Raw genomic sequence first — 25,901 nt, 5'->3', positions numbered from 1 at the left:
GAAAAAAGTAAAACTCAGGAGCTTTGGGTACACTGTAACTGAGATAAGCTAAGCTTCAGCCCTATCGGAACAGCCTGGAGTGTAACCAAACAGCTTCTAATTCTGCTTAGGGAAGATTTGCTGAAGATTTAGCTTAAGACAATGTTCTGTAGCCACAGGGGATGGGAGAGAGAAGGACACAGTGTCCTTGCAGGCCAGAGCAGGGGGATGGAAGGAGGGCGTCTCCCATTGCCCTCCTTGCCCCATACACCCTGCATAAGGCAGCTGAATTTTTTTTCCTTCCGTCAGCACAGCTAGTGACTGACTTGTCTGAGGGGTCCCTGGCCAGAAACCTCGCACAACGGCAGGAGTTGTTAAATGCTCTTCCTACGCCGCGTTGCCTTCGCTGAGCTGCTGAGAATTGCCTGGCTGGGTCACGTCCTTGAGACACCCCTACCTCCGTTCCCCATCCCAAACCTTCCCCGAGCCCAGCGCTGGGACTTTCCCCCGCCTTACCGGGCGGACCCAGCCGAGCAGCCGGCCCGGGAGGCACCGGGACCTCAGCCGGCTGCCCGCTGCCTCCCGCACCCCCTCGCCTCGGCCCGGCCCGCTCCCGGCAGCTGCCGCCGAGCGCTGCCCGCGGGGGAGGCCGCTGCGGCGCGGAGCGGCGCGGAGCAGCGCGGAGCAGCGCGGAGCAGCGCGGAGCCCCGGGCCCGCTGCGCCCGTCACCGCCCCGCCGGGCCGCCGCTGTCCGCGGTGCTGAACGGCGCCCGCGCGGACGGGCTGGGGGGGGGGGGGAGACTCCTACCCCCTCCCCCATTCCCCAGGGGACGGGGGAATCCCCCAGTGTGGAGTCAGGCTGGGGGACAGCCTGCCCAACACCACCACCCACCACCCCCCCCGCCATCAGCTCCCTGCTCGGGGGATCGAGCCCCCTGCTGCCTGGCTCCGGTGAGGAGAAAATCGAAGCGGGGTGGGGGGGAAATATATCTATATTAAATGGGTGGGGGCTGCTTGGAATCGCAATCAGTCCCGCTGCAGCCTCCTCCCCAAATTCGAGGGGCAGACAAGTTTAGATCCCCCCGCAGCCCCGTCCAGCGGCCCTTCCCGGTCTCATCCTCCCTTCCCACGGCCCAGGCTCCGTCTGGCCGGAGCTTAAGTCCCTCCTTTTTGCCTCCCCCCCCCCCCCCGCCCCTCCCCTTCCCTAATTATGTACAAAACACTTCTTAGAATAAAATGGCCAGGCTGGGGCTCCTCCCTGCTTTTCTCTTCCCCATTCATCCCCTCCAGACCGCTCCAAGCCCCTCCCCCGGTGGCAAGCCCAGCCTCTCGCTTCCCTCCTGGAGCCCTTTTCATTTTTATTTCTAACCCCCTCTCCATTCTCCCTGCTGCCTCTGCTCCTTCCCCCGATGGCTACGAACTGAGCAGCAGAAGAGGGGGGGGGGGGGGCACAGGAATAAGGGAAGGGGGGAAAAAAAGCAAGAAAAAAGAAAAGGAAGAAGGGGAAAAAAAGGATTTTTTTTTTTTTTCTTTTTTGCCTCTGCCCTTAATGCCCGCGATCTGGATCAAGGAAGGGGATTTTCTGTCTGAGCATGAAAAGGACTGCTAGAGCCCCAGGATTTTCACGCCTGCATTATCAGCCCAGCACCCAGTATGCGAGCTGGACAGAGAAGCTCTCCCACAAGTTCCTACCGAGCCGAATAAAACCCACGGGCGACCAGATCTCCTCCAGAGAGGGACATTAGCATCAGGTAAGGCGAGGGCTGCGCTGCGGCTGCAGCGATGTCCCTGCCCCGGCGCCGGCTGCGGGCGCCCACCGGGCTCCCCCCGTCCTGCCTCGGCCGCGTTGTGTAACGCGCCCCGCGGCACCTCTCCGCCCCCAGCCGCGCACACGTTTGCCTCGGCGTTGCACCCCCGCCCTGGGCAGCACGGAGTTATAGTGGGGGGGGTGGTTGGATGGCAGAAGTCCTGCAGCCCGGTTAGCGATTGTGTGCGTGTGTGTGGTGAGCGTGGGGCCGGGATTCGGCGGTACTGGGGAGACTGGGAGCACTGGTTCGTAGAGGGGCGAGACGCAGCCCCTGGAGGATGCCCGGTAATAGGGGTTCAGCCCCCGACTCGGCTGGGCTGGCGGCGAAGCGGGGGTGGAGGTGGGGGTGGGAGGTAGCCAGGATCCATCTGTATTCCGGAGTATCGATACATCCCGGAGCGGGGGGGGGACGACCGTCCCCAAGGAGATGGTGTCATCTCCACTTAATCCACTGCTCCGTTTTCGCAAGTGACAAATCCGCAAATCGCGGAGGAAAAGGAAAGTCTGTCGCCTTGAATCCCACACTGGGCTGATTGCCTCTACTTCTGGTGGGGACTGGGAGACAGCGGCAGAGCCGGGGGAGGGCAGCGATGGCGGGGGGGGGGGGGGGAGAGCTGCATCCACAGCGCAGGAGATTGGTTTTCCCCGGCTCAGCTCGCAGCGCTGCTTGCGAGGCTGGCTGTGGAGCATAACTTTGCCTTTTCCAGTCCATGGGGAATAGGGGGACAGAGGGCATCTCCACGCCATTACATCATCCCCGAGGTCCAGCACAGCCTGGGTGTAAAGACCCAGCGATGATCCGAAGAGAGGAGGGCTGGAGGTGTGAGCTTGTCTTTTGGCTTTGGAGAGTCCTTCCGTGCTTTTACTTGGGAGTGGGGAAGGGGAGGCGGTGCAGTCTCCTCTTCATGGAGAGAAACAAGCAGCAGATGAAATGCTGGCGGTCTTAATGTATGAATTTAGCCTTGTGATTGACATCTGCACTAGGTAGGACAGAAGGTTCCTTCACGCTTTACTCTGGCTGCTCATCTGGGTGCATAATAATAATTTGTTAATGGCAGTAAAGCTGCTTTCCCAAGAGTTGTAGAGAAGTATTTGGGGGATGGTGAGCGGAGGAGGTAATGAGTAAAGAGGAGATGAGGCTTTGGTGTAAGAAATATGAAAGGATTTTTTTTTTTTTAATTCCTTATAAAGGAAAAAGATTGATCAGATCTGCTTGTGAGTGACAGACAGACAAACCCGGACTCTCTCCCTCCCACACACCACATAGACAAGCAGTCGTGGTCTCCCTCGCATGCATGTACACGCCAAGCACACAAAACACACGCTGTCGAACTCGCACAGTCCACCCCATGCTTAAACGCAGCATCTCGGGCTTGCTCTCCCATGGATGCAAGCACCGATTCAAGCTATGCAGCCCCGCAGTTCCCCTGCACTCAGACACACAGGCTTGATCTACACAGGAACACACACCGTAACGTGCAGAAATAACTGCATTGATATTCTTATTATGCGAATCAAACGTTCAGACATTCACATGAGCGTACACATGCCGTCTTCTTTGCAGGTCTCTCAGTAGGTGGTTTGTTCTTCCAGCATAGTCTTCTCCCTTGTAGTTAGTTCCAGGCATTGATTTGGGGTTTGTCTGACTCCAAAGCCCTTTGCGACTCAGCAGAAAAAGCCTGCTACATTTTCTGTGTCTACCTTTGTTTTACTGCTCTTTGCATGTTCCCAGGACTCAGTAATGATTTCACTACTGGAAAGGTAGACAAGCAGCAGACAGGGGACCAGGCGAATGGCTGGGGGAGCAGTGGCAATCCCATACCCATCATGCCCTCTCTGATCAAGAATTGGAGTCTGTGAGTATGGGAAGTGCTCTGCTAGAGTTACATTGCTTTTTTCCCTGTGTGAGTGTGTATGTGAGCAAAACCACAAATGCATTTATAGCTAAAACACACGCAGTGCAAGGCTCCACTTCAGTCTTACCTTGGTTCAGAGCAAAACCCTCCCATCCTTAGAGTACAAATACTCCCGTGCCTTTGCAAGCCCCTTTGATCAGAAACGGCATAGTATGCGCAGGGGAGATGATGTCACTGGTGTTAGATGTATTTAATCAACATCCTCCTCTGACCTTCCTCCCCTTCCCCTTTCGGTAGGGCCTAGTGAGGAGACTGTGCAACCCTCCAAGAGCAGGAATATAATGAGGCCGACTAAAGGCTGTGTTAAAACTTTGGAGAGGAGGAACGTATGGTGAATTGGCTTGCTATAGGTAAAAGGTGTCCCACAAGAGATGACGGAGAGCGTATCTCTGTTCCCTCCTCACCTCTGCTGTTTACTACATTGGAAGTACGTGTAAGGCTGATGCTAAACACTACGTGGGAATGGGTCTGCCAGCAGACAATAATCATTGTTGTCTGTGTAACAGAAATAGTTCAAAGGCAAATCCTTCCGTCTTTGCTCAGGCAGAAGTCCCGCTGCCTGCTCCGAGCGCGTTGCTCAGGGAAGCACTGCAGAAACTGACTCCAACCCTGAACCGGCGCAGCCGTACCCGTCTCCCTGTCCACCTCCAGAAATGGATGTGGCTTTCTAGAGTTTAGCCGGGGCTCTCTGCCGACACAGTATCTACAGCTGATGCAGAGACGTTGAGAAGGCAGGAAAAAAAAAAAAAAAATTACAAAAAAAAAAATCGCTAAAGATCAGAAATGAGGGTGAAAAGCCCCCACAGCACCCCGAGCCTAACATTCGAACCCCCCCCCCCTTCCCCGGCCTCCAGCCACCTCCGCGCATCTCCGTGCCCCGCTGCGCCAGCGCGGAGCCCCTCCGCGGACCGGGGCGGGCGGTGCCGCCGTGGCCCAGGAGGGGGCGCTGTGGCTCCACGCAGCGCCCGGGCGCGGAGCGGGCGCGGAGGGGTGGGACCGCCCCCCCCCCCCCCCCCGCCTGCCCCGGTTCGCGGAGCGGGAGCCAAGCGCTAATAATAATATGGGGGCGGGAGGGACACGCACACACACACACAGACACACACTCACGATAAATAACAACAGGGCCCTCTTCTCCAAGGAGCCCAGGTGCAGCTGAATGGCTTTGGGCCGGATCCTTGCCGGCCGCAAACCCGCGGGTGCGTCCGGGAGTTCTGCTGAGGATCTGGCCCGATACATGCAGGAATCTTTTACGCGGTGATGAAATGCAGCTACTTCTGGGACAGAGCCCAGCAGCTTTTCCGTGCCAGCAAATACTACAGGGGAAGTGAAAAATCACTTCATGCATTGAAAGTGCAGAGATGAACTTAGTGAGGCAGAATATAAATTACCCGGAGTTAGGTAGCTTGTGCCCTGTGGTTTGATTTACACCATCCCTCTTGCAAAAGTATCACGAGATTTTTTAACAACCGTAAGGACCTTGGCCCATTTCCTTCCAGGCCATGCAGAGCGGCTTCCCGGAAAGGGAGAATATCCATGCACGGAGAGATCTGGCTTCTAAATAGACCCATGGACCATGGTCTGATCCTGCCGTTCTTCCTCTTGCCTGGAAGATGGCTGCCACCCGGAGCAGGATGCTGAGTTACTGAATAGTGCTGAGCTGAGTCAGGGCAAAGCATCTCCTCCCTGCTACGTGCAATACCCCAGAGTGTTCTCGGATGCCAGGGGAGGTTTTTCCCTGCTCGCTGTGCCTCTGCACTGCCACGTCCAGCCGACCTGCTGGGACTGGAGCTCGGCTGGACAGGGCTGCAGCAGGCTTGCGGCTTGTAATCGGTGTGGAAAAGGGAAACATTACCAAGCAAAGAGGCCTGGGCAAGGAAACTGGATATATCTACTGGGTTCTTCTGTCTGGAGGGAGTCAAACATGGGCAGAGCTGGACTAGACAAATGAGGTGACATTCACCAGGGTTTGAGAGTAGGCATAGGATAGCTGTTGCTGACTTGATGGGCTAAGCTGTACTGTTTCAGGGAAGAAAAGGTGCTAGGACTAGTGGGAGGGAAGAACAGGAGAAAGAGCAGAAATCAGAGGAGCAGCTGATTTAGACTGAGCTGAAGACGACTGAAGGACTCAAGTTTATTTCGGGGATGCTGGATTGCGTTCTCAGTGAAGGTGGCATAAACGTGTCATTTTGAAAAGGAGCTAAGAGTCAGGCCCAGGGTTCCATCTGTGCTTGAGTTGGGGAGTTTAGTACATGCCTAAACCTTTGCAGCCTCCAGCTCAGTGAGCTGTTTTCTTGCAGCCTTGAGGCAGGACCTGTAAGCAGCATCACAGGAGAGAGAGAAAGACGCTTATTTATTTTTGCTATTTGTTCTTCTGAAGTCATGTGCTCTACATCTATTTTATGGTTGCCTACAAGGTGCAGCTGACAGAGCTTAGCTATGCACAAAGCTGTTGCTGTGTCTGCTGACAGACCCGTTTGGAGCGCAGCGCTGGGTGAGAGTGGTACCCATGGTGGCACCAATGCCCCTGCGGCTCTGGTGATGGGATGTCTCTAGGTGTTGACACAGCGTTCCCCAATGCTTGAACTCTCATACACACCATTCCCTGCTCCTATTTCAGAAAAACAACTAGTTGCACTGCAGATGGATCACCTCTTACACTGGCAATAGAAATAACAGTAAGTCAGAGCAGCAGCAACTGATTGGAGCAAATAATCTAAAACAGCTTCAAATGGTGGCCTCCAGAGGAGGACAGAGTGAATAGCTTTTGCCAGACACATACTGTTGTTGTTCACCGTTTATATTGGTGATAGAAATGCTGGGCAGAGATAGAAACTCAGGTGCCAGGAGCACCAGTATGGCTTTCAAGCCCTAGAACAAATTCTCTCTGTGTGTTAGCAGTGGGCACTGTTCGATGGAGTATTGCCATCACAGTGACATCTTTCCTCCCAGAGGTTCACAAATTACAACAAAGGTAGCTCTGGGCTGACACATACGAAGCAATGACACAAAAGCTTGCAAACCAAGCTATGAGAGGTTCTTACACATAAGAGAAGCTCCAGAAAAAACAATTTTCGCCAGGGCTTTTTGCTGGAAATCAAAACAGAATATAGGAGCAGAGGCAGCTCTCACATTCCCATCCATTCTCCCATACTGCCCAATTTCCAGCAGAGTAGCCCCGGTTCGTGCAGTACCTTCTTACTTGGGACCTGTCTCATGGATATCCTGATAGAAAGTGCGCTCTTTCACCTGGTGCTTATAGAAGATAAAGCCTGGAGCCTTACGACAGGTCTTCTTGTAGATTGGACTTTTATATCTATGCATATTACAGCCGAAATATGTTGTACAGCGAGTACCTGTGAAAAGCTTGGAACCGCTTGCTGTAAATCATCACAGCCTGTCAAAGCCAGGGGAGTTAACTGGCTTCATGGTGAGTGAGGATCTCTTTCTTAGGGCTTGATTTAGAGCGTGATTTAGAACCTGGCCTGTGCTCTAGACTCTGCTGTGTCCATCATGATTTTGGATGCAGTTTTGGCCAGAAGTCCCGAGTCGGCACAACTGATCCCATTTAGCCATCTCTTTACCCTGCTGGAGCTGCGTATGAGGTTGTCAGATACATTGCTAACATTGGAGACCTTTGTGGTAATTTATCCTTGCAGTTGTGGATGCTGAATTGCTAAGCAGGGTGGAAGACAGGGAGGGCGAGCCTTACAACCGTTGCCTCCTGTGGGCAGTACATTCCAGGTGTGGCTGCGGGACCAGAAGAATAAATAAAGAAGTTTATTCAATAGTTCAGAGCAATAGTTAGAAAATTACAAAGAAACTAAAGCTGACCAAGGAAGGATGGAAGAATATGAACTGTGACCCTAGGGAGGAGGCTGACAATGCAGGCCAGGCAGGAGAACCAGGACGAGCAGGTGTGAATCTTTAGCTGGACTTCTGGAATCAGTGGAATAGACAGCAGTGAGGCAAGCTACGAGTGCCAGAGCAGGCTGGTTGCTTTCGGCCTGTGACTGCACTTCAAGCAGGTACAGATGGTGAGCGGGTAAGCGAAGCCCTCAGACATAGGCTGGGGTACATATGCGGCTATGGGTCCCTCCTGGCTCAGACCACCTCCTTGCCTAGAAGATGAGGATGCTAGAGTTATTTCAGACATTTCTCACACTGCTCTGTGCTGGGGGAGATTTGCAGTCAAAAATCAAAGGTGTGTTTTGAGGGAGAAGGCAGAGCTTAGAGGTACAAGGTGAAATCGAAAAATGCTTGAGAAATACTGAGAAAGTTGAAGGAAAGAATTAACAAAGAAAGCATAATGTTTGTGCTAAAATTGTGAACGGAGATAAAAAAGCAGCAATGAGGATACATGTAACGTAGCCTTAAGACCAGCAGCTATTTCTAGAATTGCTTATGTCATGTCGTCCAAATTCAGAGTTGCTTCTGCAAAACAACTCCAGGCTTCGCTGTTTTATGCCTGAGAATGCTGATAATGTGTTTATCTGCCATTTCCACGCTCCTATAAGAGAACTATAAAGTATTTGAAAATGATGGTGGGTTGCTGTACCATATTTTAGGCCAGGGAACAGATAAATCTAAACAGCCGGGGAAAAGCCACCAGTTAGGATTGTCCCAGAATATTTGTATGGTGCTGCTTTAAAGTAACCTAATAGCAGTAATTTGCGTTCTTGTAAGTCTTTTGATAAAATCCTTTTTGTGCATTTAGAGATACATGTGTATCAATCCTCTTACTTGCTTCTTGGGGGAGAAGAGTCAACATTAAAAGACAGTGATTGGAACTGGATGTGTTGCTCAGGGTATTTGCTAGTGACATGGAGGAAGGAGTGATACGTTTTGGCGATGGAGCTGGATCAGGCCTTGTTAAGACTGGGAAAAACTGAGAAATGGTCGAACCAAAACAGTAGGACACTGAAGGGATCAGAAAGGCATGGATGAGTGCTGTCACTCCTGGGATAACCTTTCAGCTGCCTGGGGACATGCAAAGCCAGTAGTTGTCTCAGGACTGTCATGTGCAGTGTCAGAAGGAAGCCTAGCTCTTGTGGGTATCACTATTTCTTTATTGAGTCCTTTTATGCTGTGTGGATAAGGAGTGAATAACCATTTCTCATTGTCCATCTCTCCCCTATTTGTGACTGGATAGACATCAAATCATACCCCTCGTTTAAATGGCATGCAGGCCCCACTTCTGCAGGGTATGTAACCGAGTGCTTAGACATTGCTCAAAGAATATAAAATATAGGCTTGCTTTCAAACGTGTGCTCAAGTGTCACTGACCCAGTGCAATCATGACTGCAAAGGGCCTAATCCTGCAATCTGAATCACACAGACAAATTTTTAATTACAGTCCCATGGACATAATGAAACTGTTTCCAGGATCAAAGTCCAAGCAACAACAAATCCATACACATGATGAGTGTAGAGTGAATCATGTTTATGATCCGCCGGAGTTCAGCTTCTTTGTTCCAAAATGCTGATCAGGAAGGCAGAAGAAATATTCCCCGGGATATTATAAAGACTAACATATCATCAGAGGAAGAATCAATGGAGATTGATGGCAAATTAGATGGATACTTGAGACATTAAAAGGAAGGATGGAAAATAGAAGTGATATTATAATTGAACTATATTAATATATTTTAAATTGCTTTACAAATATTAACAAGTTAAATAAGGAAAGCCTGGAAATAAGAGTTTATTTAGTCTGGGAAAGCTGGGAGTAAGAAGGGACATTTGGGTTCCAGTACAAAAGTACATGAAGGTTAGAATGAAAAGTGATCAGAAACATTTTAACGCTTTGATGATAAAAGAACAAGGGGACACATCAAAATTAAAGGGCACAACTTTTAAAGCAAATTAAAAGGAAATAGTCCTTTCTTCAGTGTATAGTGAAGCTACACAATTCCCTGCTGCAGGATGTCGCTGAGATGAAAGTCTGGATGGATTTGAAGTGTAAAAGGCTACGTAACTTTGTAGCAATTAATAGCATTTGCAGCTCTGCAATCTAGGACAATGGTAATCAGATCTCATGCTTCAAAGCAAAAGCTGACCATCTTCTGGGGTCAGGAAGGACATTTTCTCACTGCATAGAAGGAATGTAATATGGCTGGCCAGGTAATATGACTGGATATGGTCGATCCTGCTAGAAGCTAAGTCAGCAAGAGATTAGCAAATTGCTTCTGTGGGTGCTGGATTAAGGTATTATGAAAAGGTTTTCATCAATGCCAGACAGAATATCAATCCAACAATCTCTTCTTCTGTGTCAACTCCCACAAAAGTAATTTCACTGATTACAGTAGATATTGAAGTAGGACAGAAAATGGGTGGTTATAAGCGGTGGCAATGACCCTGTGCTGCACGTTTCGGTTTCCTCTATCACCACCGTTATCTGCAGGATGGTGCCGAGCTCAGATGAGCCTGGAGTCTCCCAGTGCTGGGTATTGTACAGATGCAAGCTCCTTGCCCTTGAGGGCCTGCAGTCCAGACAGAGGAGGAGGAAAAGAAACAGGGAATGCTGTCACCTCTGCTCAGTACCAGAGGCAGTGCAGCACAAGGCTCGGGATCAATTCAAATCCTATTAGAGTCAGTGGAAGCATTTCAGTTTGCAGGAATAGGAGCTCGGGCTTGGCCTTGACAGATTTTGGAAGTAGTCGGTGGCAAGGTAATGGAACATTTTAGAAAACAGGACCTTAAATATTGCAGTGGGTTATGCTGAACACTTGGAAAATCGGCCTCCAAGGTGTTTGTAAAATATCACCTTACAGAATTTGCCCAAGCTTACGCAGGAAGGCTGGGACAGAGGTAAATGCTCAGGTGCATTAAATCTAGAGATTTGACCAAACTAGCCTGGTAGGAGTGACAGAGTGGAGAGAGATCAGTGAAGGAGCCCATTAGTGTCCCATCTCCTCTCCCCACATTTTCTCTCCAGGGCCACGTCCCCATGCACCAGAGGGTCCCAAGGTGTCTCCCCCAGACGGAGGTCCACCCTGTCTGCCATGTGCTGGGCACAGTCCTGCACCCTGCCTATGGTCTTCCACCATCGCTAGGGCTGTGTTGGTGGGAGGAAGGAACCTGCCTTTCTCCGTACTCTTCCTCTCATATCAGCCATTTTTTTCCTGTTGCTGAAGACAGACGTTCAGGTGAAGAGAGAACAGGCTGTCGTGTACAGACAGGGGTGTTCAGCTTCGACAGGTGACACTTGTTGAGGGCCACTTGTCCAGTGGCCGTAAGCATCTCTAGGGGAGCAGAGAGGAGACTGCTCTTCCACGGTCATCTGCACAGGGGCTGAGACAGGTAATAAAACTGGGTTTCCTTCTGAAAGGTGGGAAGGATGAAAAGCTGATGGCTGCGAGGAAAGCATATACACTAGATGGAATAAAGGTCTCGGAGAGATGTGTGACTGGGTCTGGGTGGGAGGGAGGGGAGAGCTGGCAGGGAGGAACACAAAGTTCACTAGCAAGGCAAGTGCGAATGCTGAGACAAATTACCACATTGGGAAGAATGATTCCTTTGCTTCCCGGATTGCAAACAAGAGAGAGATGTGACCGGCAGGTGCAAGTCTGCTGACGAGGTGTTGTGTGGGTGTGATGATTACTGTGCTTATAGGCTTGGCTGGAAAGGGGAAGGATGGACAAGGGAGCTTTCATTCTGCAAAATGCATGAGAAAGATGCATGCAAAAAAAATAGCTATGAGGTAGGATTGCAGTTTACCTGCATTATTGGAAGATTGATTTCTGATGAAAGGAGCAGAGAAGGGAGGGGAATAAAATTTTATGGATGGCAAGAATGGGGATCAGAGCTTTAAAATGGCAGTTGTGAGTTAGTATTCTTGAAGGATTGGTTCAAATGTGACTGCAGAGACCAGTGCTAGTTTCTGATTTCCAACCATCTGCATTTAAAAAAGAGAGAGAGAGAGACCAGCAGACTGGCCTCAGTGAAATTCTGCTGGATTTCCCCCAGGGAATCAGAATTGTCCTTGCATTTCAAGTGCCTGGGAGACTTAAAACACTGACAAGGCTGAAAGGTGAGGCGAGGGTCGAAAGGGAGAATGGCTGGCAGGAATAAGTAGATTGTAGACTAGGCTGGATAATTCAGGGATCTGTAATAAAACTGCATGGTGACGGATAGTGAATAAAAGACTATAGGTATATTATGGTTTACAGAGCACAGGACAGATGTGTCTCTAAGGAGACTGCGATAAGGAGTAGAAGGTAGCAGCGGACCGGGAGCAGTGGCTGTTTTGGAATGCAACAGCACTGTGTGAATAAAGCAGCACTGTAGCAAGATAGTTCAATCCCGATGCTGTCACCGACATGTTATATATGAACTTGGGCAGGTCACTTAGGCTGGTATCTTTCAGAAGAGCTTTTTAAATGCGTGTGTTTCCATGCATAGGAGCTGAATTTCTTACAGTCAATGCTGCGGTTCTGAGCCCTCCACCTGACACAGTGGATGTGAGCCACCCAGGGAACTTGGCTCCAAGTTTGGCATGAGGAAAAAATCTGGATTTTTTTGAAGAATTCAGCAACCTGTGTCCTCAGGAAATATAGCCCCCCAAAGACTGGTATTCAGCAGTGCTGTGTCTTTACATTTGCAGTGTTGGGCAAAGGCAGCACTGGATTGCATCCATCTCCCCTCCACCCCAGCAAAATGGCTCAATGCTTAGAAATCTGGCCTGAATTAATTTCTCTTCTTATTGCCTAAGACTGCTAATGAAGTTGGCTTTTTACTGGAATATATAAGGGAAGAAGATGCTAATTGTATCTGTTTCCCTCCCTTGCACACAGATATGGGGCTTTTACTTACACAGCACACACAATGAAGTGTGCAAGCGTGCATGTGCACACACACGTGTGCACACACACACATATGTGCATTGTGCTTTAAGAAGCCTGGATCAAGAATGCTGTTTCAGTGCAGCATATTAGTCTTTCTACCAACTTCAGCATTTGCAGTAAATAGCAATTAATGATAAAGCTGCTTACATTAAGAAGAAGAGCAAAAGAGGCTGATAAGTCCTTCCTACCAGTGGATTCTCCTGCAGTGCTTCTCATTACTTTGTTTGTTTTCAATTTTGAGGACAGAAATTTTATCCGTGGCATTTTTTTTTTTTTTTTCTCACTGCTGCTTCTCCAAGGGAGCTCTTCCGTAGAGCCTTGAGACCTGTGAAGTACAGTCCCCAAGCCCTTCGTGTCTCAGATAACAGGGACGCTCCTTTGATGCTGGGGGCATGACCCTCCCTCAGGTGCCATAATAGAGGTGGGCAGAAGGGCTGGGGACAAATACACACTCTGCTGCCCTTGCACAGCATTACTGATTGTCTGAAGACCTCCATAAATAAGATTTGGAGCTGAGGAAAAGGACATCAACAGGAGAGCTGAAATACACTCTGGATTTTATTTTTATGTGTAATTTTAAAATTCCAGGGACTTGAAAAGATATGAGGGCTCATTTCCAGCTCAATAATGCAGTATTTTTGTAGTAAGATGCTCAGGATGCATTTTCCATGCCCCATGTGCACGTGCAGAGTGTTTGAGCGTGCAGTGTCTTCTGAGACAGTGCTGAAAGACCGTGGAAGATGACAATAAGCCACTGGAGGGTTTGTGCTTGCTCATATTGCCGACAACCGATGTTAATAAAGCAAAATATACCCACAACTGGGTTTCTTCTTACTGGAAGCTTGTTTCCTCCTGAAGAAACCCCTAAAGCAAACTAATACAAATGCAACGTCTATGGCTAAGGAACGCAGGAGCCAAGTTCTTCGGCCCTGTAGAAACACCCAGAGATATTTAGATACCTAACTCCTATATACATGCAGAGTTTTCTTTAAATCCACCGGACGCAGGAAGCTAAGCAGGTGATGCTTCCCTAAACACCTCTGGGACTGAGATAGCCAGTGGGTGGCTGTGAGCAGGGTCCTATGCTTGAGAGATCAGACACCGAAACGGATGCCAGACGATGCCCGAGGAGCAGGATCCCTGGTACATGCTGTTCCCATCCCTGCGTGTCTGTGTCTCATTCAGAGAGCACTTCAGTGGTTTGAATCAGAGATGGCTGATTGCAGGGAGCTATGCCTTTTTTGGCTTAATGTCAGATGCACTTGGACATCGCACGTTCCAATTTTCTGTAGGGACCTCATGCCTGTTTGGTTACATGTTAGAGATAGTGGTGTTTAAAAAAAAAGAGAGCCAAGAGAAGCGAAAAGAAACAATTCAGAGAAATAGAGGGTAAAAAGGGATGGTGTGACTGCCTTAAAATAAAACAGCAGTATATGGCAATTTCTAATGGAAAAAGTAAATCCAGTCTCTTGTTACTTCCTGGGAACTGTTCTCTCATTTTTGATACAAGGATTTCCACATTTATTTTTCTGTAAATCTAATTATTTCACTTTAAGTTCTCTGTTGAATGCAGGTTTAGACTAGAAGAGAGCAAAGGACTATGAAAGTCATCAGCTTAAGAAACTCACAGAAACTCAGCCTTGCTGAGATCCCTCATGTTGTTATGAAGATCTGACAGACAGTTATTGTAATTCCTAGTAGGGATAAGTGAATAATGATTTTCCCTTTTTTTTTTTTTTTGTCAGTGTGCTTCTGAAACAAAAAAGGAAGGGAAAAAATTAATTTTAGCAATTCAAACATAATTGGGGTGGGGGGAAGAATGAAAAGACTTTTATTATATGTGGGACTAAAAGGAAAGGAGAATAGAAAATCACTTCAAAACTTTAAATTTTGCAGAAATGCATAGCTTTTTTTCCACAACTGTATTGTTTTACTTTTGTTTGCATTTTTTTTATTTCCTTCTAGATCCACTTTGTAAACATTTCAGAATGAAGCATGTAAATTAAGAAATAATGCCGTCATCTACTTTGATTCTTTTAAATTTTTCCCATCCCATTTTTTGACAGTAACTATCTAATGGATTCATCCTGAATTAACAAACATTGTCAGTCAATCCCCAAGCACTTTTTTGTGCCTAATTTTAGTATGCGTTAAAAATAATGTCTCACATCTTTAGTGCCTATGATTGCGGTTTCCTTTATGCTACACACAGTTAAAAACAGTTCATACCTCAAATAACATATACTCAAAGGGTACACAGCAGTGGGCGATAAAAGGAGAAAATAAAAAGATTTGTCTGAAGTCACAGAGTAAATCAGTAGCAGAAGCATATAGGGAAACCTGCAGTCTTGACTTCCATTTCCCTGCTCTCTCGCTAGAAGGCAGATTAATTACAAATCTCTTTCTCACCCATTAGATTTTTCTCATACTTCTTCTCCTCCTGCACTTTCTCATTCACACCTTCAATTCTTTGTTACTCTTCCTTTAATTCGACTTTCCTTACTCTCCATTTTTGCACACTTTCCTCTTTTCTCCTTCTCTGCTCCTCCTGTAGAAGATTACTAATGAAGTGGCAAGTGTTAATAATGTGTCTTGGCTGTGCCTGCTGCGAAGGATAAAGAAGGAGCAAGGTGGGTGAAGGAGAAGAGTAGCAAAGGGGGAAGGAAGGGGGTGATCTGAATTGATTTCAGACTCCGGGTGAAGGTGTGCGGGAAGGCAGAACAACCAACTGCATGCTCGGAAACCCTCACTGCGATGGGAGCACAGAGTCCAAACCGAATGTCTAAGAAGGAAAGCATAAGGATATCTGAAAGGTGGGACTTGTATCCTCAGGGATACAGGGGCCAAAAGGAGAGCAAAGACTTACAGGACTGCGACATATGTGGGCAAAGGGGAACCAGCAGATTCCTCCTCTTTGCTGCGACAGGTCCTCAAATGTGGATGTCTCGCACTTGATTTATCTGGATGAGTTTGTGCACAGGGACGTCTAGTGCTCGAGTAAAATCAGATGTGAATATGCATATTCAATCAGACAGGGGTTACGGGTCCTCTCTGCGCATGGGGCATTGCATGCTGGCAGGGATTAGACGGCCATCTGCTTGGTACAATGCACATCACCGGGTCGGTACCTGAGTCCAGGATGTTGCTGGAACTCCTGCCGACTTCCTCAAGTCCTGCAGAATAACATTTTTGTCACTGGAGCCTCTGTTGTGTGGTTAATGGACAAATCTGGACAGAGACCCAGAAAATCCTATGGATTTAGGGAGGAGAGGCATTTAAGGGGCAGATAGGAGAAGAGACTGAAGAATCTGTACTTTGGGCTGATACCTATAGCTCCCTGAGGAACACAGGCCAAGCACACAACAGCTGGTGGGGGAAAACATGTTGATGCCGTGGGAGCAAAGATGTTGTCTAGTCTGCAATCCAGGCAGGAGGAGGGAGAAAAGAGAGATGTAAATTAGGAGGAAGCTTCCTTGAGCTGCCTTGGTCCAAGAATATTATACCAAGAATAAAATGTCCAAGAATAGCTGTCTGTCATTGTAAACAGTCACATTAGACATGATAGATAACTTCAGGCTATGTCTTCATGAGCACAGTAGACTCTAAATACCCTTCTTTGGAAACTCCTTCCAAACACCTTTGATTTCACAGGGATAAGCCAGCTAGCTGTATTCCTGTTCTGCATTTGATTTACCACTCACAGAAAATTATTTATCTATCTAGCTATTTATTATCTAATTCCATGGCTGCAGTTGAGGAAAGTCAGTTTATTCCTTTTCCACAGCAGTGTCTCTTTCTCCGGCAGCTCTGACTAGCTGCTAGGTGCCCTGGGGAATGTGGAAGCAGAATTAATTAATCATGACCAGTGGATGAAGGTGTTTTTCAGATTTGGATTTGGCCAGCTGATTGCACAGGATCTTTCTGGGAGTCAGGCTGTTGAAGAAACAAATGTGACGCCTGCTCTGGATTGCTTTTGACAGAGCCACTTTGTGAAGCTGCAGAGGCATGTAGGATCCATCAAGCAGTGGGAAAACCTAGCAGAAGTCCGTAGTGTGCATGCTGGTAGAAGGGACTGCTCACTCCCTTTGGCAGTTTCATCTGCCAATGAAACAGTAAAACACAGTTTAGCATGTTCTGTCCTGTTCCCAGCCCGCAAAGGTGTGAATCTTTCAGCATCCACAAGAAAGTCTTCTGGGCATTCATTCTGAATATCCCCTTTGGAGCGGGAGGAGCTGTGATGGCACCTGGCACATGCCATACTGGAAGTCACCCCTTCAGCATGCCCACGAGTGATGGCAATGCTGGCCAACTGCACAGGTTGTGCTGAAACAGCAGTGTTTGTTTTACAAATAGCTCTGAATTCTTCCAGACCCTCTTCCTTCCCTTTGTAGACCCTAGCAGAGCATGTGCTGTTCTTCCTGGCCAGTGATTTCCTCCTGGCAATGGAGAAAGGTCAAGTGTCCACGCCAATTCTTTTTGATATGTCAGCAGCCTTCAAATCCTCTGGCAATGAAGGGCTAATGATTTGCAATGTCTGGCATGGATGGGCAATCTCTCCCTGCAGGAGCATTCCTCCTTTCCAGAGAGACTCCACAGCATGGCTTGGAGTAATGAAGCATTTCCCTCAAGGACTCTTCTAGTGCTCAGTTGTACTGTTGCTGTCAGAGGGATGGAGCTACAATACTACCAATGTGCTGATGACAAGGGATAAGATCAACTTTCAAGTAAATAATCTGAGTTTTCAAAATTTATCATCCTCAAACATCCTTTCCTGCCTTCAGCTTGTTCCATTGTTGCCTAACACAGAAACAAATTGAGCCACTTTGCTCCTTTCCCACCCCAGAGATGAGGCCATGCGTACAGAAATGCGGGCTGGGATGGAGCCATTTGTAGGGCGGGGAGGTGGAAACATCAGCTTTTAATGGAAGTCTCAGACTACAGCGGTGCTCACTATTAACAAAAAGCTGTAATCTATAGTGACAGGCCAGCTGGAGCAACAGTAGATAACCAGGCGAATCTGCATGCAGAGGTGCGCTTTGAGCAGCTGCGCGGGGGAATTCAGATTTCGAACTGCACTGCCTGGCAGTAGAGGCATGTCCCTGGAAGAGGAAGAGCAGACAGAAAAGCCCCCCGCTACTTTAGATAACTCTCCAAAGTTTGGGGATGCTTCTCCTTTTTATTCCCATTGCACAAAACACCGTGCTCAGCCCTGCGAAACCCACGTGGCGGTCGGGACTAACCCTTTCTGCGAGGGGTGCTGGCAGCCCTGCCATGGGAAGGAGCAGCCCTTACCACCTATTTAAACTTTCTTTTAGCCTGATGACAGGGAGGAGAAGGGAAGCGAGGGTGGTCACGCATAGCCATGCTCTGCCTCTTGCTCCATCCACCATTACGCACAGCCTTATTTTAGGGCCCTGCCTTTGTAGATATTGTTCTCTGCGCGTACATTTAAAATGGACTCTCCGTCCTCTCGCCATTCAGCCCTGCAAACCGGCGCTGGCAGCGCGACAGCGCGCAGACCTCGGTACCGAGACCCGCTGCCCTCAATCTCTTATCGAACCGCAGTGAATGCGCAGGAGCCGTTGGGGACATTTTCATCCATGAAATGAAGAATCAATAGAGTTGCCTCATTACAGGCCCTGCTCCGTGCTGCCGTTCTCTCCTTCCCTTTTGCTACTTGCCTTACCCTTTTTTTCAACCCACTTTTACCACCACCTACATAGACTTGATGGCGCAAATTCACGGGTAGCAATTCCCCTCTGCTACGCACGGAGGAGCAAAAATATGGTTTAAAAGAAGAAGAAGAAAAAAAAATCAGGTAGATTTCCAAGAAGGAGGTGGAATATATCTTTCAAAAGTACATAAGTGGCTTGGAAGCCAAAGGCCCCGGGAGGTCAATGGTATTCAGACTTTTAAATCCCTGATGCTCCTGAAAACATTACACGTAAATTCCACCGTGGGAAAATCTGCATTTTCTTTTTTTTTTTAACAAGCAGAGAAGTTGGTTTTCTGATGTGCAGAGGGGAATGGAGCTGTGCTATACAGTCATTGAGCTGACAGAGCTGCTTGGAAAATGGACATGCGATTTCCTTGGGAAATTCTCACCTTTTGATTTACGGTTGGTTTTTTTAAGCTCCAGTTTGAATGAGAACCATGCTCCCACAAAGCTCTTACAGCCTAAAAATTCAAAAGCAATAATAATTTGAGACCATCAATATCTTCTGTTACTGTGGTGCTGAAGCACTAAAATGCTATGGGTAATATTTAGCATTGTATAATGATAACACATTTAATAAATAAAACAACATCAAATATTTTATGCAATACATAGTATATTTTAAACATATATCAATACAATACAGAATATGTAAAAATGTCAAAACAAACTAATTGAAACAACATAAAAATAATGTGTTTATCTCCTCAAAATGAAACATTTCCGTATAACTGAAATGAAGAGAGAAAATCAAAATGATTTGTTTTGACACTTTAGACATAAAAAAGTTTGTCAAAATTGACATGTTCCCATGCAACGTTTCGATTTCAAGAGAACTGTGGTTTCCTGCGAAAAACTGTTCTGTCAAAATTTTTTGACCAGCTCTACTTACAGTCTATCTAAACAGACAAGCATCACAGCCAAGACTCTCAAACGCTCCAGGTGGTCAGAAGATAGATTTAGCACAGAGCAGAACAGTCTCAAAGAAGGAAATAAATAAAACTCACAGCTAGAGGTGGCCTTAAACTTGGGTACCAAACTGCTTTAATGTTTGAGATGCTCAGATCTGAGTGGGTTTGGACTTTAATCCTAGCAAGGACTGAGTTCCTTCAGTTTTTAGCAAATCTGTATTGCAGGATTGGTGCGCTGATGGACGAGGCTATTTGTGATGGTGAGATGCCAGTGCAGATTCTCAACATCCTCTGGGATTTTTCAGTTCTTGGCATTGGTTGGGGTCTAGCTAGTAACAGCCCTCTGTGTTTGACAGATTAATACTGGTAAGTATGAGATGGCTTTATTTTCCACGTACCCTTCTGTCTCAGTGGAAATCCCAGGTTTAGGGCTTAGGGATAGGCTGAAAGGCAATGCTGCAGGTAGATTGGCTCTGGGATTCAAGGCTGGTGAGAACGGCTTTAGCCAGGAGTTCTCCCACCTTCATGATACACAGATTTAAAATCTTCTCATTATATAAATGCAGTTTCAGGTTAATTTGAGCTTCTAATTTAATATGCTGTTCCAAATTAAGAGTTAATATGATATTTGATTATCTTTTTGCAATGAGATCCAACCCAAGGCTCATTGACTTCAATAGACCTTCCAGCAGAACCTGCGACTGCAGAGCCTGCGTAGATGCATGCTTAGAGCAGGAGACCTACACTCAAGATTTCTGGCTTCTGTTTCAGAAGCTGCCGATAAAATGGTGTTATTTGGGGCTATTACACATCCTAGCTCACATTTCTAGCCTGAATTTAAGCGCCTGTGCGTTAATGTGCATATAACTTCCCCTATACGGGGAGGCAGGGCAGTAGAAGGAGCTGAACTTGGGTGTTTTCAGCCTCAGACCAGTGCCCTATGCACTAAAGGAATCCATCCTAAATACTTCAATCAGTGATTTGTGTAACGCACCTCTAAGTCACTGGGCAGCATCCATCGGGTAGCTGCAGGGGTACCAAGCCCACATCAGTGACCAGTTCTCCTCACCCTGGTTCCACTTGCAGCTCTGTTCCTCTGCAGGAGTCTGAGCCCTGCCGTCCTTGTGAGGTCTCACCTTGTCTCGCAAGTGTCCTGGCAGGACTGTGGCACAAGGGTCTAAGGCAGTGGCTGGAGGAGGTGCTGTGGCTAAATGCACAGGGAGATTTTTTTGGCCACAGCAAATTCTTCATCCGCTCAGTGTGATAAGAGAGGCAGATCTGCCCGGGGCCAGAATTTGCAGCCGCCAACAACTCAGGGTCCCTTTTCCCTCCCCTCTTCAGCTGCCCCCGGTTCCCTTGGCTTCATCCAGCGTGGATGGTGGCAGAACCTGGTGCCCATAGGAAGTGCTGAGTCAAATCATGCTTTTCATCCTGGCAGGCAGGGCTGTCATTATCCAAGCAGCAGGAGCTGTACCAGGAGAAGCAATGGCCTGTGGATTTTAACTCCTTCTGCTCCTCCAGTAAGAGCTGAGGAACACAAAAGACCCAGGTCAAGAGCTAAGCTCCTTTCTGAGGGACAAGAAAAACAGGAGGATAAATCATTTGCAAGGATCATTAGGTAACCTCAGCTTCCTAGCATACCAAAATAAGCAGTGTCAGCTTGTATTTCCCAAACCTTATGGAGCGGGATCACTCCATGTGGCTGTGATGGTAAAGTCCCTGCCCAGGAATGAACTTCAGAACAACTCAAATATTGCAAAGAATGTCAGGTGTGGGATAACAGTTGACCTTTTGGATTGAACGTTACCTTATTACTTTTCAGGACAGTTTTGGCATCGATTCTTTTTCCTTCAAGCTCTCTGCTTACAGGTCCAAATTGTTGCAATGGAATATATTACTAAGGCAAGTCTTTCACACAGAATGGAACAGGCATGAAAGCAAAAAGCGAGGTTTCTGGACTTTGACACAGGCCTCTGAACTTAGTTTTCAGATTACTCTTTTTTTCAAATTTCCAGTAAAAATTGTGGGGAATAGTATGATTTTTATTCAGTTTATTGGGTATGGTTTGCAGGTGTTTCTTGTTCCAAAATGCAAGAAAAGTATTAAATGAGTTTGGACATTTCCTTTTATGCATAAATTACAAAATCTATTTTGGCTCAGTCAAAACATACTGTTTAAGAAAACACTTCATTTTGATTTTTAATGTATATTACTCAACATGTAATGAAAAACAAAACACAATCTTGAACCAATCCTTTCCAAACAGAACACTCGACACATTCTGTTCCAAAGAAAAGCTGACTTTATCAAAATGCTTTTTTTTCCCTTAAATCAACAAATTTCTACAAAGTGTTTTGCCTCTGATGAATTGGCATTTTTCTGACATAAAATGAGCAATCCAAAAAAATTCTAAGCAGCTCTGTGGCAAGTCTTAGCTAATTCTGGAATAGTAGCATGAAGGTGCGTAGGAAGGGTACTGCAAGGAGATGTAGCACTGAGCGGAGACTTAAGAGATTTGGGTTGAATTCCTGAAGCAGTTATAAAATGATCTGGGACAAGCCATTAATCTACCCCGTGTCTCAATTCCCATTCTGCAGAATGGGAAAAACAGCATTTCCTGATCTCCTAAAGCTACTGCGAGGATAAAAACCTATTAACACTTATGAGATTACTGGACTTTGATATGAGGTGTATAAATACTGAGGAAGACAGAAGACAGAGCTGCATTTTTGTGTAACTTAGAATGAAATTATGGGGAAGTGGACTAGCTTGGACAATAATTTAATAATAGCAGGAATAATTTCAAGTTCAGGACAGTGTTTAATAGAAATCACTGCTCACCACCCACCATATTTTTTTTTTAATAAGCAGCTCAGAAAAGTGCAATTTATCATTATTATTATCATCTATATTCATTCTATCTCTGCCACTTCACAAATGAGAGGAGTTCCTCACAAACATCTACAAAGCTAGCTCATTATCCAGCCTCCCTATTTATAACTCTCATTTATGACAATAGCTATCAAAATCTTGCCAACAGTAGGGCTGCTGGTGTGCTGACACCACTGCTCTACAGCCCGCTGAGCGGTATTATCTCACTGTTCCCTTGCGTTCCCCCATCTGTCCCTGGCCATCTGGTGTCCTTGGTCTTCTAATTAGATTGTAAGCTTTTTGGGGCATGGACTGCCTTTCTGGTTTCTGTCTGTACAGCACCTAGCACGACACCATTCCAGTCTCAGCTTCAGCAGGACTGTCTTCAAAATGCGATACTTCACCACATATCTGTGTGCACATGCAGAAGTTCCTTTTAATCCAGTTCCCAATCTACTGAGCACTGTTAGATCGATCCCCTTTCTAAGTAGAGCCTGGAACCAAGTGTCGGTGGATCCTGGATTTCAGAGCGGTGGCTTTGGCACCTTGGCGAGTAGATTTATGATGAGGACTAATGGAGTTTAATTCCCTCTGTCCAGCCCCACCTGATGTTGTGACTTGATGGAGGTTGCATGCCTGCCACAGTTTTTCGGTTTCAAGCCGCCTCTCATCCTCGTCATAATAACACCAGAAGTTTATAGTTAGCTGAAGTGTGGGGACAAATGAGCTGAAAACAGGTACCTAGCTGTTACCAGTGTGATTCTCGCCTTACTATAGGCAGGGAGTAATTAGAGTTTCTGCACAAAACCTGCTCCCTTTAGGCTGTTGGTTGAACTGCATTAATAACGAAGGATTTGTAGGGTGGTTTTGGTTCACTGAATATTCTGACAAGTTGTAAGCAAAGTGTTGACAAACTGTAAAGAAAAAAACCTTTTCTCCTCTAAGTCATTTGGGGTCAAAAGAAATATTTTTATCACTGTTCTCTCTTAAGAGGCTGGAAAGATAAATCAAAAGGAGAAAAAGTAAAAGCTCTAGTAGTTTCAAATGGAGATTTGGAAATATTTCCCCTTGGTGCTCTCACAGCCAAAACACTGACATCTCCCAATCATTATTTTTTTCAGCATGAACAATTTTCAAAAGTGAAGTGAATTAGTGGACTGCGTTGGTATTTTTGCAGAGGTATTTCTCAGCCTCTCTCCTTGCCTTTCATCACCCAAAAATGTTTCAGCTGATGAATATCCCTCAGGTCTAACCACTCATGCATATTTTAAACTGAAATGGTTAAAGAATAAGTGCAAATTTAGATACTGATCAGTGCAGAATTACCAAGGTTTGGGGAGGGATTCACCCATCACTGTCTGAAATGGAGAAATCCCACTTCTGTAAAGAAATAGCTTTACAATTTGGGGGATTTTACAATGTTGCATGCCACAGTCATCCAGAAAGTCAGAGCCACTGCTGAATTGCAGCTTCATCTCTGACTCCAGTCAGATATCAGCATCTGTAGTTTGAGCTATAAAGACATTTAGGTCAGAAGCGGCCAAATTCTGTTTTCCCAGAGCTCAGGTTTATCCACAGAAGTTCTTATGACTTAACAAACCCTGACAGATTGGCTTCCCCATCCCTTTCTATCCATGTTGCCTGTTTTCCCCTGGCCCTGACACAGAAAAGATGTCCTCAGCTTGGTTGGATTGTTGGCCAGCATTTCCAAAGGACAACTAAAGCTGCTTCATGGGCAGTAACTGCTTTCCAGCACTTTCATGGTCCATCTCTGAATTAGGTGCAGGACATAAATGTTATTGCTCCAGGTGCACCCAGTGACCTAACAGGAGTTAAATCCTAAAGGTGTAGGGCAGTAGTTACCTGTCTAGCAGGAATGTGAGTGTACAGTTAAGTTAAAGCAGGGATAGTTGAAGAAAATCTAAAAGGGCATCTCCCATACTTAAAATTGAGGATACACTTAAGCTGTTTGCTGAAATGAGGTCAGACGTTCGTCACTTTGCAGGGTCGAGCTCTAAACTAACATAAGCTGTTTCATCTCTCCCTTGACACTTCAGTCTTTTACTAATTTATCAGCATCCTAAAGCAGTGTGCGAAGTTGCTGCAGAACAGAAGTGTTTCAGATACAAATAGCAATTGTTAGCCTCTTCCCTCTGCTAAATGGCAGCAGGCAGAAACCTCTCTCAACCTGCCAAGAACCAAATGTGGGACACAAGAAAGAATTATTGGTGCATGAAGCTTAAAGAGATAGGGGACTTATTCCTTTACTGCAAATAATGTATTCAGTAATTTCTTTTTCCTGAGTCTGCATTTCTGATGGAAACAGTTTACAGCAACAAGCATGAGAAAACTGAAGGGATGTGTGCAAGATCAATTTGAATCTAATAGAAGGGATAAATGAAAGGTACAGAGGTTAGAAGAAAGGTAGAAAATCCCAGGAGGCAGAGGAATAGTGGAGTGTTCACAGCAAGCGATGGAGAGTCAGAGCTCCTGCATTCTGCCTTCCCTTTCATAGCAGTGATCTGGGGCTACACAGCCTCCCTCATATGAAACAGACCTTGCAATATCATCTGTGCAAAATCTATCATTCTGAGCTATTCCACTGTATAAAAATTACCTTTTAAGTGGCTAAGTAGACACCCAGCTTTATTCCTTTCTTCTTATTTCAGGAAACAATGGGAGTAACAGCACTTGCCTGCCTTACTAGAGTGCTGAGAGCTTTAATTAATGTCTCTAATTCAATTTGAACTCCTTGGATAAAAGGCGCTGCCTTGTGACAGCAAAGGTATTGCCTAAAATAGAATATAATTAACACAAAGATATCAATCACGATGAAATTAAGTGTACATTCAAATACAACTTGCACTTTACGGAAAGTACTTGCCTATTTTTCCTCCAAGAATCCTGAAGACTCATAAGACGAGGAACATTTAATGTTCCAGGCTGAACTCAGATTAGAATAAGGACATCTTAAAACACCTAACAAACTAAAAGGAGGTTGTAACAGAAATCTCCATTTGCACTGATGGATGTGCCTTCATGATGGACGATGCTGGAAACTGACTGTAACGTGACTCAGAATCAGTATATCTAAGATTTTCTTCTCCCAGTACTTATTTACAGTGAACTCTAGCCTACGCTCTAGCTCACCCACCAATCATGTTTATTAACAGATGTGACAATTGCACGATCATGTTTGTTGACATGAACCAGAAGGACCCAGATCACTGCATTGCTCTGTAGTGCTCCTGCGTGGAAACGGGCTTTGTAGCTTGGATTTTTTTAACTGCTGCATTACAAAGCTTGATGACACCTTGATGGTGATGGTTGTCATTCATTGCTCATAGGACAGGAACACCTACTGAGCCATGCGGGCAGCAAGACTGTGTTCTGCTAGGTGCTATACCCAGATGAAGGCCTCTCCAAAAAGTTCATGGTCCAAGCAGTCAAACAAATACAATTGTGTCTCCATGCTGATAATTGGAAAGTGAGGCAAAAAAGCATGGAAGGGCACCAACATCATAGCAGGTGCCTGGAGCAGAATCGAACAGAATGCTGGATTCCTAGATCAAAACCCAGTGTCTGACTTCCCCAAGCCTCCCTTTTAGTGCAGAGATTGCTTCTGTGCCAGATTTAGCTTTTAGTTAGTCTTGGGTCTCCTACCCAAGGGCTATATACTTGGAGACACCACCCCCCTGCCCCTTCTTCCCCCATCCCTTTTGCAAAATCCCTAGAACATATCTTACATCTGTGGAGCCCCATAAACACACCTAACAAATTAATTTCAGATTCAAACTTGTTAGGAGTTAGATTGAATGCACCTCACTATATTGCCTTAGATACGAAATAATCCCACTT

The 25,901-nt window shown here is 46.4% G+C and overlaps 1 protein-coding gene across 1 annotated transcript in view; it reads left to right on the top strand.

Moving 5' to 3' along the window:
- The first annotated feature begins 1,381 nt into the window (after positions 1 to 1,381).
- BRINP1 (BMP/retinoic acid inducible neural specific 1) overlaps positions 1,382 to 25,901 on the top strand; it is an 87,572-nt gene continuing 63,052 nt past the window's right edge. The window contains exon 1 of the mRNA XM_030000418.2: positions 1,382 to 1,730. The gene's annotated coding sequence lies outside the window, so the exon portion shown is untranslated. The remainder of the gene's footprint in view (positions 1,731 to 25,901) is intronic.

Source organism: Aquila chrysaetos, chromosome 24, assembly GCF_900496995.4.
Source record: "Aquila chrysaetos chrysaetos chromosome 24, bAquChr1.4, whole genome shotgun sequence".
Classification (NCBI taxonomy): domain Eukaryota; kingdom Metazoa; phylum Chordata; class Aves; order Accipitriformes; family Accipitridae; genus Aquila; species Aquila chrysaetos.
This window is presented reverse-complemented; position numbering and strand designations above follow the sequence as displayed.